We start from the raw sequence: 20,821 nt of genomic DNA, 5'->3' as shown, positions 1-20,821 counted from the left end.
GGGTGTGATCATCAGAAATTCATAAATATCAAGTATAAGGGCACAAGAATAGAATCCCAGCAGGTGGAGGCAGGAAGATTAAAACTTCAAGGTTATTCTTGACAATATTATGCTTTCAGGGTGAGCTTAAGCTACAAGAGATAGGCATGGAGGGAGGGACAGAAGCATCAAGGAGGGAGGGAAGGAGGGAGGAAGGGAGGGAAGGAGGGAAGGAGTGAGGGAGGGAAGGAGGGAGTAAGGGAGTATTTAGGTATTAACCTTGGATTCCTGCTCTTTAACATGAAGGGGTGTTAAAGTGTGTTAAATGCTTTCTCAGCATCCAGTGAGATGATCGTGTGGTTTTGTTCCTTGAGTTTGTTTATATGATGGATTGCATTGATGGATTTCTGAATATTGAACCATCCCTGAATCTTAGGAATGAAACCTACTTGATCCTGGTGAATGATCATTTTGATGTGTTCTTGGATTCGATTTGCAAGAGTTTTCCTCTTAGTATTACTTTCATTGCATCACAAAGATTTCATTATGTTGTGCTTTCATTTTTCATTAAATTCTAAAAATTACTTTATTTCTTTCTACATTTTTTTTTCCTTGACCATGTCATTGTTGAGTAGTACATTGTTCAGCTTCCATGTATATGTGGGCTTTTTGTTGGTTTTGTTGTTATTAAAAACCAACCTTAGTCCATGGTGATCTGATATGATGCATGCAAGTATTTTGATTTTCTTATATCTGCTGAGGCTTGTTTTGTAACATGGTCAGTTTTGGCGAAGGTACTGTGAGGTGCTGATAAGAAGGTATATTCTTTTGTTTTAGGATGAAATGTTCTGTAGATGTCTGTTAATTCCAGTTGGTTAATAACCCCTGCTAGTTTCACCGTGTCTCTGTTCAGTTTCTGCTTCCATGATCTGTCCATTGATGAGAGTGAGGTGTTGAAGTCTCCCACCATTATTGTGTGTGGTTCAATATATGCTTTAAGATTTAGTATGGTTCCTTTTATTAATGTGGGTGCCCTTGTATTTGGAGCATAAATGATCAGGATTGAGAGTTAATTTTGACAGATTTTTCTTCTGAAGAGTATAAAGTGTTCTTACTTATATTTTTTGACAACTTTTGGTTGAAAATTTATTTTATTTGATATTAGAATGGCTACTACAGCTTGTTTCTTGGGCCCCCTTTCTTGGAAGGATTTTTTTCCCAGCCTTTTACTCTGAGGTAGTGTCTATCTTTGTCTCCGAGATGAGTTTTCTGTAAGCAGCAAAATGCTGAATCCTGTTTACATATCCAGTCTGATAGTCTATGTCTTTTTATTGGGGAATTGAGTCCATTGATGTTAAGAGATATTAAGGAATAGTGATTGTTGTTTCCTGCTATTTTTCTTTGTTTTGAAGATTTGGTGGTTTGACTATTAGGTGTTAGGAACAATTTATTTTCTGGTCCAATCTATTTGAAGGTCTATAGGGTTCTTATATGATCATAGTCATCTTGTTCTCAAGGGTAGGAAAATTTTCTTCTACGATTTTGTTGAAGGTATTTACTGTACCTCTTAGTTGATATTCTTTGCCCTCTTCTATTCCTATTATCCTTAGGTTTGGTCTTCTCATTGTGTTCTGGATCCCCTGGACATTTTGCATTAGGAGGTTTTTGATTTTTGCGTCTTCTCTGACTGTTGTGTCTGTTTTCTATGTTGTCTTCTGCCCCTGAGATCCTTTCTTCCATCTCTTGTAATCTGTTGGTGATACTTGTATGTATGACTCCTGATTTCTTTTTTAGGTTTTCTATCTCCAGGGTTGTCTCTTTTTGTGATTTCATTATTGTATCTATTTCCATTTTCAATTTCTTCACCTGTTTGGTTGTGTTTTCCTGTAGTTCTTTGAGTGATTTCTCCTGGTTCTTCTGTAATTGTTAAGGGAGTTATTCATGTGCTTTGAGGATCTCCATCATCATCATGAAGTATGATTTTAAATATAAATATTTTTCTTCTCATGTGTTGGGGAATCCATTACTTTCTGTGGTGGGAGAACCGGGTTCAGAAGCTGCCAGGTTGTCTTGGTTTCCATTGTTTAGGTTCTTGTGCTTTCCTCTTGCCATTTTGTTACCTATGATTATAGGTGATCTTGTTATCTCTGACAGGAGCTTATCTCTCCTGTGGCTCTGAGGGCCCATGGGCTCAGGAAGGCGATTGCTCCTGGGTGTTTGTCTCTTTTCTGGCAAGCAGTAAGTTCTGATGGCAGTGACTCAGTTCTGTCTCTGTGGGCTTAGGTCTTAGAGTGATTACCAGGCTGTTCTCAGCACTCAGCTGTCCATGTGCAGTTTCTGAATCCTTCTGGTGGTCACACAGCCCTGTCTGTGCTCTGGAAAGGACCCAATCCCAGAGTCCACCATGCTATCTGTGCTGTGAAAGTTCCCGTGAGATACCTCCCCGTATAGCTGGTGCGAGTGTGTGGCTGATTCACTGTTCCTCGAGTCTTAGAGCTATTGCCAGGCTATTCTGGGAGTTCAGCTGTCTGCGCACAGGTTCTTAGTCCTGCTGGTGGCCACACAGCACTCTCTGTGGGCCAGTAAGTCATGAGTATGTAAATTAATTAATAAAAAACAAAACCAAAATTACCCTATATGTCTGTTTAGAATCTAACAGACCTGGAAAAGCCATTATAACATGTCTACTATTTGAGAGTAATTTTCTCTGTGACTTAGAATTACTTTAATTTTGTTTAACTAAGACCAAAACACAGAAACAAATTAACTACCCAGACTAATGTGGCTACAAATAATGACTATGACTATCTACTAAAAGTCTGACAGAAAATATCTGAACAATTTTATTTCTTGTAAGCATGAATCAAACTAAATTTGTACAAATAAAATACTACTTTAAATATTATAGTTGAGTGCAGTGTTTTATTTGATTAGAGGATTTCATTACTAAAAAAAAAAAAAAAAAAATCTGTGTCCACTTACTTAGCTTTTCCCTGAAGAACATCATTTGTCTCTGCTACTCTTTAGACAAAATTCATCAGACAGGTAATTTCCCATTGAGATGGATAGCTAGTGTCTGACAGGAAGGCACTCTGCTGTTGACTGAAGGAAGATCAATATGTTCCACAGGCCAGGAACATAGACAGCAAAAATACTAGTCTGGTCCCAATTTGTATTCAGGGGTTAGTTGAGAGCCACCCGATGTTGCATTCTCTGGAGCACCAGTGTTAGGACAAGACTTTCTGTTGGTTGAGTTCTAGATCTCAAGTGATGAACAAAATCTTGAAGGTTGGAAGCTTTGTGCGTTAAAGGAGAGTGAACGTGCTTTGGGAGTACAGGTGTTTTAAATACTCGTATTTATCACTGCCAAAACTTAGCATTGACCAATAAAAATGGAAACTTCCAAATCAGTAAGCAGTCAATCCCCATTTCTTCTCTCTTTCAACCCCTGACAATCACTGACTCAATCTCTGTCTCTGTGCTCCCTGTTCTGAATATTTCATACAAATATTCAACCAACAATCCAGGTCTTTGAGTCTGGCTTCTTCCTCTTGCATCCTCAAGGTTCATGCTAAAGCACATTTTACTATTTCATTCCTTTGTATGGTTAATATTCTTCTGTATGTCCATTTATCAATTAATGATTAGTTTGATTGATTTTACTATTAGAATTTGTGAACAATACAGCTCTGAGCATCTATGTGCCAGTTTTTGCTTAACATCTAGTTTCAAATTTTTGAGGGACATGTATACTAAGAAGAATAATTGCTAAATATGATGGTAACTCTGTGCTTAGCATTTTAAGTCAGGACTATAATATTTCACATTCATGCAATTGTACAAGGGTTCCAATTTCTCTAAATTCCATCGGTATTTTTATGTTTGTCAGGTTCTATATTTTTCTGGTTTCTCTATATATCATTAATAATCAATTATAAGTATTTTTATGTGTTTAGCTGGTATTAGTGTAACTTTTGTTGATAAAAATCTATTAAGTCTTTGCTCATTTTAACTGAGTTATTCATTTTTTATTTATAGATTATTCTGGGTAAAAATTTTTTCTTTCAAATTCATAGTTATCAACTATTCTTTACTATTCTGTAACTTGTCTTTTTTGATAGTTCACAAGATTTTATTTTTTGTTAAACCTGACATCTGTTTCTCTTGTTGTTTGTGCTTCTGCTCTCATGGGTACAGAACCATTGTCCTTTTATAATTGCAAGCCATAGATCTAATGAAGATGTGTATATATATATTTGCTATTCTATTCATCAGAAGTAGAGTATATTTCTATCACTTTGAAACTGGTCACATGCACTAGCCAACACAAAAAAGTAATACTTTAAGTCTAGGCCTACTCTGAAATTACTTGAAATTTTAAAACACTGAGTCACTCTCATTAGGTATCCAGCATGTGACTGGTGTCTTCCAGGACTCTGGTGTAAGTAGAGACCAGGGGTGCAGGATCAGGTATGGGTATATACAGGAAGAGTGGCCCAGAGGGCCAGTAGAATAAATAAAATATGCAGCTGCCAGGGGTTCAGAGTATGGGAAACCTCTAGAAAGTCCCAGAGACCTGGGATGAGAGTGGCCCCCAGGACTCAATGCAGGTGACCTTAGCTGAAATGCCAACAGTGCAGAAATTAACCTGAAGAGACCACCTCTGATAGCCAGACAGAACCCCCAGTGGAGAGATGGGGACACTAACCCATCTACAAAATTTTTGATCCGAAATTGGCTCTGTCTAAAAGAAATGTAGGCATTCATCTACTGAAGGACATCTGGGTTCTTTCCAGATTCTGGCTATTATAAATAGAGCTGCAATGAACACTTTCTTAGATGTTTCTCAGCCATTCAATATTCCTCAACTGAGAAATTTTTGTTTAAGTCTGTACCCCATTTTTAATAGGGTTGTTTGATTCTCTGGTATCTCACTTTTTGAGTTTTTTTATACCTTGGATATTAGGCCTCTATCTGATGTGGGGTTGGTAAAGATCTTTTCCCACTCTGTTGGCTGCCGTTTTGTTTTCATGATAGTGTCTTTAGCCTTACAGAAACTTTGCAATCTCATTAAGTCCCATTTGTCAATCTTTGACCTTAGAGCTCGAGCTATTGGTGTTCTGTTTAGGAAATTTTCTCCTGTGCCTATGAGTTCTAAGGTTTTTCCAACTTTCTCATCTAATAGTTTCAGTGTACCTGGTTTAATGTGGAGATAGAACCAATGACTTTACGAAATTCTTAAGAAAATGGATGCATCTAGAGAATATCATCCTGAGTGAGGTAACCCAGTCACAAAAGAACAGACATAATATGCAGTCACTGATAATTGGATACTAACCCCAGAAAGCCCTGATCACCCCAGAAACAATCCACAGACTGTGTGAAGATCAAGAAAAAGAGAAAAAATATATTTTTTTAATTAAAATAGAACTGTATCACATCCCCCTTTTTTCCTACAGCCCCTACCAGTTTCTCTCCTATGTCCTCAAATTAATAACCTCTTTTCCTATATTATTGTTACATATATACATATGTGTATGTATAGGTACCCACAAATACTTAATTACAACCTTATAAAAATGTGTTTGTATACTTTTATGCAAAAATGCTTAAAAATCTGTACATTTATCTTTGTTTTTAAAATAAAGTTTAAAAAATGTAAAAAAAGAAAAGAAATGTAGGGACAAGGATGGAGCAGAGATGGAAGGAATGGTAGACCAGTGACTGACACATCTTGAGACCCATTCCATGGACAGGCACTAATCCATGGCACTATTACTGATGCTATGTTGTGCTTGTAGACAGGATCCTAGCATAGCTGTCCTCTGAGAGGCTCTACCAAGCAACTGATTGAAATAGATACAGACATTTAAAGCTAACCATTGGACTGAGATCTAAAACCCTATGGAAGAGTTAGGGAAGAACTGAAAAAAACTGAAGGGGATGGCAACCCCACAGGAAGACCAACATAGTCAACTAATCTGACCCCTGGGAGTTCCCAGAGACTGAACTACCAACCAAAGAGCATATGCTATATGGGCAAACTGAAGCCCCAGACACATATGCGGCAGAGGGCTGACTTATCTAGCCTCAGTGGGTGAAGAAGAGCCTAATCCTGCAAAGACTTATTGCACTATAGAGGGGGAATACCCAAGGGGACCCCTCTCAGAAGTGAAAGGGAGGGAATATGAGGGAGGAACCCTGGGAGGGAGCAGTAGGTAGGATGCAGCATTTGAGATGTAAATACATAAATATTAAAAAAAAAAAAAAGCTTGAGAAAATACAGCCTATACTGTGTAGAGCAGAGAGCCACACAGGTAGCCACATTATCACATGATACTTAATTTAAAAGAAAAACATTTAAAATATTGCTGTCTCAGCACTGTTAGATAACCAGTGACCACATGGACCAGCGATGACATACCATTCAATGAAGATACCACTGGAATGTTGACAAAAGGCCTAGATGACCAAAATCCCATGGCATCTCTAAGCCAATAACAAATATGCAGTCTCTCTAAAGGGCCAGAGGACCAGTTAGGGAAAGACAAAGAGAAAAAGTATACTATTTATCTATTTACTTTGTTAAGTCTGGCAACTGAAAACTACCTGATATTTGGTTTTGTGCTGGAAATTGACCCCCAGCATACTGTGTGCATGTTCCACATACTCAGCTTGAATTCTATCTTTGAAAATTAACTTCTAAACAACAGACTTCTCTCAAATTACAAGAATTCTAAATGCAACTCTAGATTGACTTAAAAGTATAACCAAACGTGGAGTACACAGGGTCAAAAATTAAAAAGGAACAGAAGAGTTGTAACCTTAGGGCAATTTCTTCGTGAGAAATCTGCAAAACATATGGTGATCACAGCAAAATGTCAAACGAGGTTTTCAGAAAGAATGTGATTGGAAACTGTTAGTATTAAACTTTAAGATGCTAAGACATCGGGTTATTTTGAATTAAGCTGAGCAATCTAAAAGTGTAAATGTGCCTAAAAAATGCCAAAAAACAAAGACAAAACAAAAAACAAACAAAAAATGTTTGGCTTGGGAATCTTTTTTCCAAAAGAGAAAAAAAAATATTGAACAATCATTGTAAGGTTCTTCAACAGAATTTCATTAACAAATTAATATCATTTCAACATCATTCTCTGCGCCACTGAAAAGGCTGCTCTTTGTGGCAATGTGCTTCAGAGCTTTACTTAAAATGCTTTTTGCCCATGCTAAGATAGACAATGAATATTAAGCCACAGTGAAGTGTGGTGTTCCGGTTGTACAAATCAGTTACTTAAAAAGTGTCACACAGAAAGAGGGCTATTGAAATCTAATGAAAAACTGTAGTGTTTAATAAGAATAAGGTTTTTCAAAACATTATTGGTAAGCCGCCAAGATGAAAAGTCCCTGCAGAGTCTTCTGTCTACGTCTTACATTATTTCCAACTCAGAGCTTAGGAAGAAAGAGAATCAAAAGCACAAACTTTCAAATCATCAATAAAATATCCATGGCTCTCCCCATATAGCATCCCATAAAAACGCCCCATTCCATGAATTGCAGTTTCAAACGAGGAATAAAGGACAGAGCATTCTTTAAAATCCCTCAAAAGAAGCAAGTGTGTATGAGTCCCTCAAAGTTCTCCAGGAAGGAAACTCCATCACCCATCATGCCCCTATGAGTCCCTCCAAGTTCTCCAGAAAGGAAACTCCATCACCCATCATGCCCCTCACCATCAATGCCTTGTCAGGTCTCTCTTATGGCAACTCTCTCCACAGCAAAGGAAGAACAGAGCTAAAAACTATTAAAACTATTTAGTATAATGTCAGTTTCCTTAACAGCTTTATCGGGAAGAAATAAATATAATTTTTATTACTTCTAATATAAAAGATAAAAACCATTATGAAATGTCAAGTTGTATCAGTTATGGCATTTTAAAAATAAGTTTATCAGCTGCTTTACCAACTGATAGGTAAAATATGAAAGTCAAAGTTTGGTATTTAAGTAATAATTTAGTTATGAATAAATTGCCTCCTGAAAGATATAAAGTACTTCAATGTCATTGGAGTAAAAAATTTGACTTAAAATTTTATAAATTCTTCTGGGTGGAAAAAAAAGAGGAAAATGTATTACCATTTTCAACTGAGTGCATTCAAATGTATCAAAACATTTCATTAGAAATTTCAAGTAGACTGAAGTCACAGGCAATCATCAAAGTACACAATCTTTGTTCTTATGACTACTGACTCTGTGGACACTGGTTTTCTTCATCCAAAGTTATATTTTTAAAACGCTACTATAAATCCAGTCTTTAAAACACTTTTGTAGGGACTGGAAAGTTAGTTTATGGTGAAGAACAATGGTTGCTCCTCCAAAGGACCTGGGTTTCATTCTGAGTACATGTATGACAGCTCTCAACCATTAGTGCAGTTTCAAGGGACCCAACAGCCTCTTCTGACCTTCATGGGCACCAGACAAATTGTGAAGAGCCATACATTCAGGCAAACAGTCAAAACATATAAGATAAAATTAAAACAAATAATAGTAAAGAATTTTCCTGTTTATTTCTAAATAAAAGTTTAGAGACATTTCTTTTTAAAACCGTGAATGAAGGATATTGTTTCCATTTTCCTATATACGTTGAAACTTGCTTTGTTGTCCTAATATGTGGCATCGCATACAAGATCCTCACAGGTCGAAGCCAGGCAAAGTCACAGCATACAGCAGGAAAACTAGACACAAAGTCTTACCCCTGGCCAAGAAGCTATTTGCAATTAATAGGTGCTGGGAGAGGGGAAATAATTTTCTTCAATATAATGACAGCAGGTATATCAACCACTGTGTAATTTGAATAGAAATGGCACTCATTTGTTTGATGCTTTGTCATTAGACACAGTGCTACTCGACAGGGGTTAGGAGGTGTGACCTTGTTGGAGGAAGTGTGTCTTGATAGGTAGGCTTTGGGGTTTCAATGGCCCAGTGTTCCTGCTGCTTATGCATTCAGATGAAGAACTCAGAGCTCCTCCAGACCATGTTTGCCTCTATGCTGCCATCATGCTAATACTAAACCTCTGAAACAGAAGCAAGCCCAGTTAAATTCCTATAAAACTTTTCTTTACAGGAGTTGCTGTGATTATGATGTCTCTCACAGAAATAGAATATTAACTAGGACAGAGGTTCTCAACCTGTGGGTCCAAATCCTTTTGGGAGTCAAACAACCTTTTTACAGGGGTGACTTATCAGATATTTTCTACACATCAGCTATTTACACTATGATGCATAACAGCAGAAGGATTACTGTTATGATGTAGCAATGAAAATAATTTTATAACTGGGGGTCACCACAACATGAGAAACTGTATTAGAGGTTCTCAGCATTAGGAGGGTTGAGAAACACTGAATTAAGACAACCAAACCCCAGGACAGGGCTTATGCTCAGAAGTAGTGACCAACACAAATCAGACTCCGTGAGTTTTTGAGTAGATCTGTATCTGGGTCTGTGTGTCTGCGCGTGCACACTTTTGGGATTGGTTTGGTTGATTGGTTGGTTGGGAGAAAGAACACAAACTTGGTGAGAAGGGATATAGGGCATGATCTGAGGGTAGTTTGGTAAGGCTAAATATACTGTGTAAAATTCTCAAAAAATAAATAGTGAAAAAATGAAAAAGAATAAAAGTAAAAAGAGGAGTTAATAAATGATTTCTTTTTTCTTCTTTTTCATTTTTCTTTTTTTAATTGAAAAACTTTATTTTAAAAAACAAAGATAAATGTACAGATTTTATGCATTTTTGCATAAAAGTATATGAATACATTTTTGTCACTGCTTGGTTTTTCTAAGGTTTGATAATGGGTATTAAGATCTTACTAGTTACAATGAGCATAAACTACATGTACAACAAGATGTAACCTGGAACTAGTCAAAGTTTTCTAGGTACGTAAAAATTAAGCATAATGATTTTTTATTTTCTTTATTTTTCTTTTCTTTTTTTCTTGAACTTCATATAGTCTGTGAGTTGTTTGTGGGATGTTCACAGTTTCTGGGGATAGTATCCAATTATCAGTGACGACATATTATGTCTGTTCTTTTGTGATTGGGATATCTCATTCAGGATAATATTCTCTAGATGCATACATTTTCTTAAGAATTTCATAGAGTCATTGTTCCTGATAGCTGAGTAGTACTCCATTGTGTAAATGTACCACACCTTTTGTACTCATTCATCTACTGAAGGACATCTGGGTTCTTTCCAGCTTCTGGCTATTAGAAATAGGGCTGCTATGAACAGTGTGATACATGTGTCTTTGTTGTATGTTAGAGCTTCTCTGGGGTATAAGCACAGAAGTGGAATAACTGGGTCTTCAGATAAAAATATGTCCAATTTTCTGAGGAATTGCCAGACTGATTTCCAGAAGGGTTGTACCAGTTTACAACCCCACCGACAGTAGAGAAGTGTTCCTCTTTCTCTACATCCTCGCCAGCATCTATTGTCATCTGATTTTTTGATGTTAGCCAACCTGACTGGTGTGAGGTGAAATCTCAGGGTTGGTTTGATTTGCATTGCCCTGATGGCTAATGATGTCGAGCACTTCCTTGGATGCTTCTCAGTCATTCCATAGTCCTCAATTGAGAACTTTTTTTTAAATAGCGTTGTTTGGTTCTCCAGTGTTTACCTTCTTGAGTTCTTTGTATACCTTGGATATTAGGCCTCTATCAGATGTGGGGTTGGGAAAGATCTTTTCCCACTCTGTTGGCTGTCGTTTTGTTTTCTTGACAGTGTCCTTAGCCTTACAGAAACCTTGCAATCTCATTAAGTCCCATTTGTCAATCTTTGACCTTAGAGCACAAGCCATTGGTGTTGTGTTCAGGAAATTTTTTCCTGGGCCTATGTGTTCTAAGGTTTTCCCTACTTTCTCATATAATAGTTTCAGTGTACCTGGTTTAATGTGGATATCTTTGATCCACTTGTACTTGAGCTTTGCACAAGAAGATAAGAAAGGGTCTATTTTCATTCTTCTGCATGCTGAGTGCCAGTTGGACCAACACCACTTATTGAAGAGGCTGTCCTTTTCCCATTGAATGTTTATAGTTTCTTTGTCAAAGATCAAGTGACCAAGTATGTTAGGGCTCATATCTGGATTCTATTCTATTCCATTGATCCACGTGCCTATTTCTATACCAGTACCATGCAGTTTTTAGCACAATTGCCTTGTAATATAGCTTGAGGTCAGGGATGGTGATTCCTGCAGATGTTTTCTTGTTGTTGAGGATGGATTTTGCTATTCTAGGTCTTTTGTTATTTCAGATGAAATTTCACATTACTCTTTCCAACTCTATGAAGAATTGGGTTGGAATTTTGATGGGGATTGCATGGAATCTGTAGATTGCTTTTGGTAAGATAGCCATTTTTAAAATGTTGATCCTTCCAATCCATGAGTATGGGAGATCGTTCCATTTTCTGAGATCTTCCTCGATTTCCTTCTTTAGAGGTTTGAAATTCTTGCCATACAGGTCCTTCACTTGCTTAGTTAGTCACACCAAGGTATTTCATATTTTTGTTTCTATTGTGAAGGGTATCTTTCCCTAATTTCATTCTCTACATGTTTATCCTTTGAGTAGAGGAAGGCTACTGATTTGTTTGAGGTAATTTTATATCCAGCCACTTTGCTGAACTTGTTTATCGGCTGTAGGAGTCCTCTGGTGGAACTGTTGGGGTCACTTAATACACTATTATGTCACCTGCAAATAGTGATGTTTTTAGGTCTTCCTTTCTAATATGTATCTCTTAGATTTCCTTTTGCTGTTTGATTGCTCCGGCCAGGACTTCCAGTACTGTGTTGAATAGGTAGGGGGAGAGTGGGCAGGCTTGTCGAGTCCTTAATTTTAGTGGGATTGCTTCAAGTTTCCCACCATAAAGTTTGATGTTGGCTGTTGGTTTGCTGTATATTGCTTTTATTATGTTTAGGTATGGGCCTTGAATTCCTGTTCTTTCCAAGACTTTTAACATGAAGGGGTGTTGAGTTTTGTCAAGTGTTTTCTCAGCATCTAGTGAGACGATCATGTGGTTTTTTCTTTTGAGTTTGTTTATATGGTGAATTATATTGATGGATTTCCTTATATTAAACCATCCCTGCATCCCAGGGATGAAGCCTACTTGATCATGATGAATGATCGTTTTGATGTGTTCTTGGATTCAGTTTGCAAGGGTTTTGTTGAGTATTTTTGCATCAATATTCATAAGTGAGATTGGTCTGAAGTTTTCTTTCCTTGTAGGGTCTTTCCATCGTTTAGGAACAAGGGTTATTATAGCCTCAAAAAATGAGTTAGGTAGTGTTCTGTCAGATTCTATTTTGTGGAATAGTTTGGAGAGTATTGGTATTAGGTCGTCAATAAACATCTGATGAAATTCTGCACTGAACCCATCTGAACCTGGACTTTTTTTGGTTGGCAGACTTTTGATGACTGCTTCTATTTCTTTAGGTGTAATGGGATTATTTAGATGGTTTACCTGGTCCTAGTTTAACTTTAGTATCTGGTATCTGTCTAGGAATTCATCCATTTCCTCCAGATTTTTCAGTTTTGTTGAATATAGGCATTTATAGTACAATCTGATAATTTCTTGAATTCCCTCAGTTTCACCTATTATGTCTCCACTTTAGTTTTTGATTTTGTTAATTTGTATACTCTCTCTTTGCCCTCTAGTTAGTCTGGCTAAGGGTTTATTAATCTTGTTAATTTTCTCAAAGAATCAGCTCTTGGTTTTGTTGATTCTTTGAATGGTTCTTTTTGTTTCTATTTGGTCTATTTCTGCTCTAAGTTTGATTATTTCTTGTGGTATACTCCTCTTGGGTGTATCTGCTTCCTTTTGTTCTAGAGATTTCAAATGTACTGTCAAGCTGATAGTGTATGCTCTCTCCAGTTTGTTTTTGAAAACACTCAGAGCTATGAGTTTTCCTCTCAGTACTGCTTTCACTGTATCCCATAGGTTTGGGTATGTTGTGTTTTTCTTTTCATTGAATTCTAGAAAATCCTTAATTTCTTTCTTTATTTCTCCTTTGAACCTGCTTTCGTTTAATAGAGTATTGTTTAGTTTCCATGTATATATAGACTTTTTTTTTTTTTGGTCTTTGTTGATATTAAAGACCAGCCTTAGACCATGGAGATCTGATAGGATGCATGGAAGTATTTCAATTTTCTTATATCTATTGAGGCTCATTTTGTGACCAATTATATGGTGAATTTTGAAGAAGGTGCTGTGAGGTGCTGATAAGAAGGTGTATTCTTTTGTTTTTGGATGATATGTTCTGTAGATATATATTAATTCCAATTGGTTCATAACCTCTGCTAGTTTTACTGTGTCCTTGTTCAGTTTCTGTTTCCATGATCTGTCCATTGGTGAGAGTGTAGTATTAAGGTCTCCCAATATTCATGTGTGGTGTGCAATGCGTTTTTTGAGCTTACGTAGGGTTTTTTTTATGAATATTGGTGCTCTTCTATTTGGAGCATATATGTTGAGGACTGAAAGTTCCTCCTGACAAATTCCTCTAGTTCTTATTTCTTTGAGTGTTTTTCTTGTTTCCTCTTTTAAAGCTTCTAATTCTTTATGCTTTTCCTTCTGTTCTTGTTTAAGGATCTCTAACATCATCTTGAGGTATGATTTTGGGTCTGAGTCTTCTTTTTCTGGATTATTTGGCATTCTGCAGTTTTCTGTGATGGGAGAGCTGGATTCTGGTGCTGCCAGGTTATCTTGGTTTCCCTGGGGTATGTTCTTTCGCTTTCCTCTTGCCATCTTGTTGTCTGTGATTATACATGGTCTTGTTGTCTGTGATTGGTTCTTGTCTCTCCCTTATACCTGGCCTGTGTCCCTGGATCTCTGCTGTTCCTGGTGGTAGATCGCCTGAGCGCCTATTCTGCACGCTCGGGCCCCCATGTGGAAACAGACACCCCAAATAGGGTACCTACATTCCCCAACCAACCAGAGGGGTGAGATGCACATTCTGGATGCTTGGTACAGACCTCTCTGTTATCTGGCTACTCAGAGCACCATCTCACCAGGCCTGTGGCCCTGGATCTCCACTGTTCCTGGTGGCAGATGGTCTGAGCACCTGTTCTGCATGCATGGGCTGCTAGTTTTCATTCTGTAACATAAAATATTCATAATATATTCTCAAGTTTCTTTTAAAAACAAGTTACAAGAGCATATAATTTTATTTGTACAAATTAATAAATCAGATGTTTATGTAATCATAAACACAAATCCATATACAAATATGGATAACGGGCAGAATCACTGGTGATTCTGTTTGTTGGCGTTAGAAATCACTGATATTCTCTCTTGTTACCCAGTATTTTCCAAAATATATGTAAGTAAAAGTAAAGGAACCTTTTAATTTAATGACAATATAGTTAGACCTGAACAGTGACCTCAAATAAAATCCCCAGAGCTGGACAAACGTTACTACCAAGTTTCATTTGGGTAAAGTAGGTTACACCCATAACAAAATCACATTTAAAGACTCCTTTTCAAGTTATGTCAAGCCTCTCCCTGGCATGATGAAATTTGCATTTATTTAGTTTAATATGCAAATATGCCCCTCAACTCTTCCAAGTCACTGTCTGGATCTAAAATTTCTCTAAACCAGCAATTATGTTGTGTATTTTTCATCTTTTGTCTATAGCATTCTGGACATTGCAAGTACTCAATGGATACAATCCCTACACTGTGTTGCTACTTCAGCCCCAAGCCATCCTGTCTCTCAGTCATTTAAGGACACTCAGAAACTGATCCATGACACCATTACCCATTCTCTCTTAGAGACAGCGAAAGTCACGGAAGAGCACGTGACTGTGTGTTCTGGAAAAGCTGCCACATTAACTAAGAAGAGCACAGAATAAACATTTTCCTAAAGTATTTCTGGTAGACACATAAACTTACTCAGCTGCCTCCAGCACCATCCTGGAAAATAAAACTTAAAGTCACGAACCTAAAGTGCTCTATTGTCTTACAGCTTGAGCATTAAAATGTTAAGAAGGAAGAAATCTTAGAAGTTTCCTGCTCTTTAATATGTAAATTTCAACTAACAGCAATGTTTACAGGCAGCTGTTGCCTTTAATATTTCAGCTCCTTCATGCTGAGATGTTTAAAACCTATCCAGTTTTCAGAACTGCTTTCTCATTAAATATCAGCGTTACTAATTACTAAGTAATAACTCTTCTCTCCTGCCTGAGTATTATGGACGAAGGGAGGAAATGCAATGGATTTTGAGCAATAGACTAATTAAAACATTTTCTTATCATGAAACTTGTTTAATGTTACACAGAAATTATAATAAGTGATTTTTTTTCTTTTGCATTGCTTAGCCCCATCATTTTGATGTGGTTTCTTTTCTCTTTCCACAAGCCACAATATGCAATACCAGTCAGTAAAAACCCCATGGTTAGTCCGGCTCGACATGATACAGAGTCGTGATCCTTGATGAATTAAAGATAAAATATTTCCAAAAAAAAAATCTATAAAAGAAACGGAATATTGTAGAAACGATATTCCTTTCTTTTCTGTGACACACTCTTACACTTCAGTTCTGGGATAATGATGTTTTGTGGCCTAACTATTAAATAATCCATATACATGCTCTTGTTTATTTCTTCCTGCCTTGTGGTAGCAATAATAAACTTTAGTTCAACCCCATGCAACTTTATGTTATCTTCTCCTGGATTTTCACTATATTAAAAGAAGAAGAAGAAAGATACATAGCCAATTTGATAGTCATAACTTCTTGGTCTCTAGAAAAATGACATTTAATAATCAGACCCATCCATTAATCAATGAGCTGACCTCTATACACTATAACTTTTCCCATTTGCAAACTTGCTCTCCCCCCCCCAGTATGTGTGAGGGGGGTGCGTGCATCAAAATGCTCAGAAGAACCGAATGAATGAATGAATGAAGGAAGGAAGGAAGGAAGGAACGAATGAATATTTTACACACAGTGCTAATAACAAGCCCAAAATAATATTTTACTATGAAAGTGAATTTGGGGACTGGAGAGATGGCTCAGTGATTAAGAGCACTGACTGCTCTTCCAAAGGTCCTGAGTTCAACACCCAACAACCATATGGTGGCTCACAACATTGTAATGGGATCTGATGCCCTCTTCTGGTGTGTCTGAAGACAGCAGCAGTGTACTCATAACACAAAATAAATAAATTTTTAAAAGAGAGAAAGAGAGTGAATTTAGTTTTTGATTGTGGGGTTTTTTATTGGTTATTTTATTTATTTACATTTCAAATGTTACACACCTTCCCAGTTTTCCCTCTGAAAACCTCCTATCATCCCATTCCCCCTGCTTCTATGAGGGTGCCCACCCACCCATCCACCCTAGCATTCCGCTACTCTCGGGCATCAAGCCTTCACAGGACCAAGGGTCTCTCCTCCCATTGAAGCCAGATAAGGCAATCCTCTGCTACATATGCAGCTGGAGCCATGGGTCCCTCCGTGTATATTCTTTGGACAGTGAATTTGTATATAGGACACAATTCCTATTTTCCACAGAAAAAAAGAGCAGTAGGAATGGGAAAGAATGAATGAAGCAAAGAGACAAAGAATCGTATATAAACTGCCTAAACCAGAACAAGTGGAGCTCGGGCCATCACTTGAAGATGAAAACTGTTTCCAAACAAGAGTCAGGATGTGTGGGAGCTGGTGCCAGCCACACAGCTCTTTGGCTGGGGAAAAAGCAGCCGCTGCTGCCTCAGCCTCTGGGTTCAATTGGCATGTGCAAGCTCAGGCAAATGAAGAGACAACCCAGCTTGGCCACAGCTTCCCTGCCACCTCTGCCTCTGTATGAACTCAGGCTTGGGCTCAGCGGGGTGTATGAACTCAGATTTGAGCACATGAGAGCAGAGCTCTGCTGCTGGTCTTGGCGGGACACAGCAGAATTCCGCTGCCACTGGGAGCCAGATCAAGCTGAACCGGGCTGGTGAGAGGCTCCAGCGCAGATGCAAGAAACTTGGGGAGAGAAAATCTCTTCCCAGTCAGAGGTACTATCAGTTCTCTAGAACACAGGATCTCAGGTTTAAAAAAAAAAAAAAAATGATTTCTACACGCATATAGCTTTACTTCTCCCCCTCCCCCGCCCCTACCCCAGCTCCTGTATAAATAAAGTTTTGAAATGGTTTGGAGTCTGACAACCGGCACTTTCTATTATCTTGGCTTCAGAGCTTGGGAAGACCTTGTCTACATATTTGAGGGCCGTCCTGCTTCTGCCTAGAACTTATGTGCAGTCACATCTGCATGCAGGGGAGGGACTTTGGACGTGGATGATCTGGCTGGGGTCTATGTCACATCCTCCTGTGGAGGCAGGACTAGGGGCGTGGCCAACCCACTGGCGCACTGCTTATGGTAGCTTGAAGATTCATGCATGATTCTCGAGAGTTTGGGAAGATTTCTGCTGTCTCATTTACTACTCCCGGGGCTTCAACCCACCTCAACTGAGAATCAGGGTTCCTAACACTGCCTTCTTGCCCCACAACGATGTCCATTCCAACTAAAGAAAAACAGCATGTGCAGACAGTATGGAGCCTGGGTATAATACTTTAGGAGAGCATTAGGCAATTTCACACATAATTAAGCAAACACTCCCCCTGCAATCCAGCAATTCCACCTGTACATACTTACCTAAAAAAAAAAATAAAGCAATAGACCTCCTCCTCTCAAAAAAAAAAAAAAAGATTTTAATAAGCATACCGCTACTTTGATCACAAACAAAAACTATAAAACAGCACCCATAAAATAAATGAATTGAGCAGTGTTCCTACAGTGAAACAATGGTTTCTCCTGCCTTGTTCAATAACAGATAATTTCAAAACACATGAGGTACCGAACCCAAACCACATACTGCACGTGTACACATTTACCAAGTTCAAGAGCAGGTGATTCTAAGCAGTGTTGATGAGAAGAACACAGGTCCAGGTTAATTGACTCTCTTGGTCCTCTGGGGTTTCCATTCCCTTCAGGGCACTTAGGTCCTTTCCCCCCAACTCTTCCATAAGAGCTCCTGCCCTCTATTCAATGTTTGGCTGCTTTAGTCAGCTTCTAGGTAGAGCCTCTCAGAGAACAGTTATGCTAGGCTCCTGTCTGTAAGTATAACAGAGTATCAGTAATGTCAGGGATTGGTGTTTGCTCACAAAATGAGTTTCAAATTGGGCCAGTTATTGGTTGCTCATTCCTTCAGCTGCACCATCTTTGTCCTGAATTTCTTTTAGACAGGACAGATTTGGGGCCAAAAGTTTTGTGGGTGGGCTTGTCTCCTTATCTCACCACTAAGGGTCCTGCTTGGCTCCTAGAGGTAGCCTCTTTAGGTTCCACATCCCCACTGTTAGGTATCTTGGCTAAGGTCACCTGTATTGACTCCAGGGAGTCTTCTCCATCTCAGGTTTCTGGGACTTCCGAAAGACTCCCCCATCTCAGTAGCTACAGATTTCCATTCATTCTACTAGTCCTCTGGGTCTCTTTCCTATCTGTCAACATACCTGATCCCGAATCCTCTTTTCCCTCTTCTCTACCCTACTTCCCTCCCTCTGCTTTCTATGGCTACTTTGTTATCCCTTCTAAGTGTGAGTCAAGCATCCTAGCTTGGCCCTTCCTTCTTGCTTACCTTGCCAAAAACTTTTTAATTCCAGCACTTAGAAGGCAGAAGCGTATTGATTCCTGTGAAGTCAAGGTCACCCTCATCTATATAGAAACTTTCAGGTCAGACAAGTCAGTTGGTAATGCCATTGTTCAGGTTTGCGAGATATTGTGTGCATGGCTTTCCTTTCATGTTTAGAAGAAGTAACAACAGACTTCATGGTCCTCTGCCATTTACAATCTTTACACCCTGTCTTCTGCAACGAATTCTGAGCCTGAGGTTATAGAGGTTGTGTTGTAGGTGTATCAGTTGAATCACAATCACACCATGGTCAATTCTACTCATTTTGACCAGTTATGGCCTTCTACAGTTGTCTTGAACTTCTGCAAAAAGAAGCTTCTTTTGTTGAGGGATGAGAGCTAGTTATCTAAGTATTTTTAATTCAGATAGGAATTATACTCATATAGAAAAGTAACACTAGTAAATTCCCCTCTAAGATTTATGAGCAGTAGCTAAGAAGAGTTGGCAGGGCTTATAGAACCACACATGACTATACAAGTTGGCATGTCAACATAGATAAGAGATGTTTCATGGGGCTCCATCTCTAGATAAAGAACTGTGGCAAGTTAATGACTACCAAGAGAGGAGGAATTAGTCTTCCCTAGGGATGAGATCCCTAATTAATTACCCAATACTAAATAATCAGCCTAAAGCATATACATATAATATATATAAAATGAACTAAGCAAGTTGTCCTTGTATATTTATTCATTTGTGTATGTGCTTATGTATATTCATATATGTGTAATAATAAAAATATGATGCCATGAATTTAAGATGGAGGAGAGGAAAGCTATTGGAGGGAGAACAAGTCTCTTAGTCAGTATTATATTGCTGTGAAGAGACACCATGACCACAGCATCTTACAAAAAATACATTTCATTAGGGCTGGGTTAATTTTCAGAGAATCATCATGGCAGGAAGCATAGCAGCATACAGGCAGACATGGTGCTGGAGAGAGAGCTGAGAGTTCTATATCCAGATCAGCATGCAGCATCAACCGATTTAAAAAAAAAAAAAAAAAAAAAACTGGGTCTGGCTTGAGTATTTAAATCCCACATCCTAGCCCCAGTGACACACTTCCTCCAACAAGGACATATCTAATCCCTGCCAAGTATCTGATGACCAGCATTCAAATATATGAGGAGAGGGGGCGTTCATTTCCATTCAAACCACCACAACAAAGAAGAAAGAAATGATGCAATTATATTTTAATTAAACATAAAAATTTTATCTTTATAAAAAGACAAAGAAGCACACACATATAACTCCAGTGCTAGAGGTAGAAGTAGAAGAATCCCCAGGGCTTGCTGGCCAGTCAATCTAGCTAAGTTATGGAGCTCTAGATTTAACAAGAAACACTCTCTTAAAAATTAGGGTGGAGATGGGATGGAAAGATGGCTTAGCATTGATGAACACTTCCTGTTTTTCCAGAGAACTGAATTTGGTTCTCATCCCTCAAAGAGGATGGCTCCACTCCAGATCCAATGCCTTTGCTACCACCTGTCACCACCGCATACACATACTACACACATGCACAGACATATACTAACATTTTTAAATAGTAATAAAAATTAAAATTTTAAAAATAGTAAAGTAAAAAGTGATTGGGGGAAACACCTAATGTCAGTCTATGGTTGTGTACACATGTGCAAGCACAACCACATGCACACACACACACACACACACACACACACACACACACACACAAAGATATAAACCTTACAAGACTTCACTAAAATAAAGAGCAAATTTTGACTAGAAATGCAGCTAGTATTCAACAAACCTGAGATTCAATCCCCAAGACTACATAAACCGGACATGATGGCTCATGTTTGTAATCCCAGAACTAGGGAAGCAGAGGGGAGGTTTATACATTTAATATCACACTCATGAACACAGGAAGTTAGAGGAAAGCTAGGGGCTACATAAAACCTAGTTTTATATTTGTATACTTGAGCACATGACCTTTGAATAGGACAGATCGACCTTTTGCTATCTCGGAAGAACCTAAACCCATAAAGGACCAGACAGAGAGACACTTTCACCTTGAGGTCACAAAATGCATGCGGCTTTTACTTCCACGTGATGACATAAAATACAATCATAAAAAAACCACAGTGACAAACACAAATAACCCAACTACAAGCTTCAATTTTCC

The sequence above is a fragment of the Micromys minutus genome (assembly GCF_963924665.1).
Source record: "Micromys minutus genome assembly, chromosome: 1".
Lineage (NCBI taxonomy): Eukaryota > Metazoa > Chordata > Mammalia > Rodentia > Muridae > Micromys > Micromys minutus.
The sequence above is the reverse complement of the archived record's forward strand: the minus strand, read 5'-3'. Positions refer to the sequence as shown.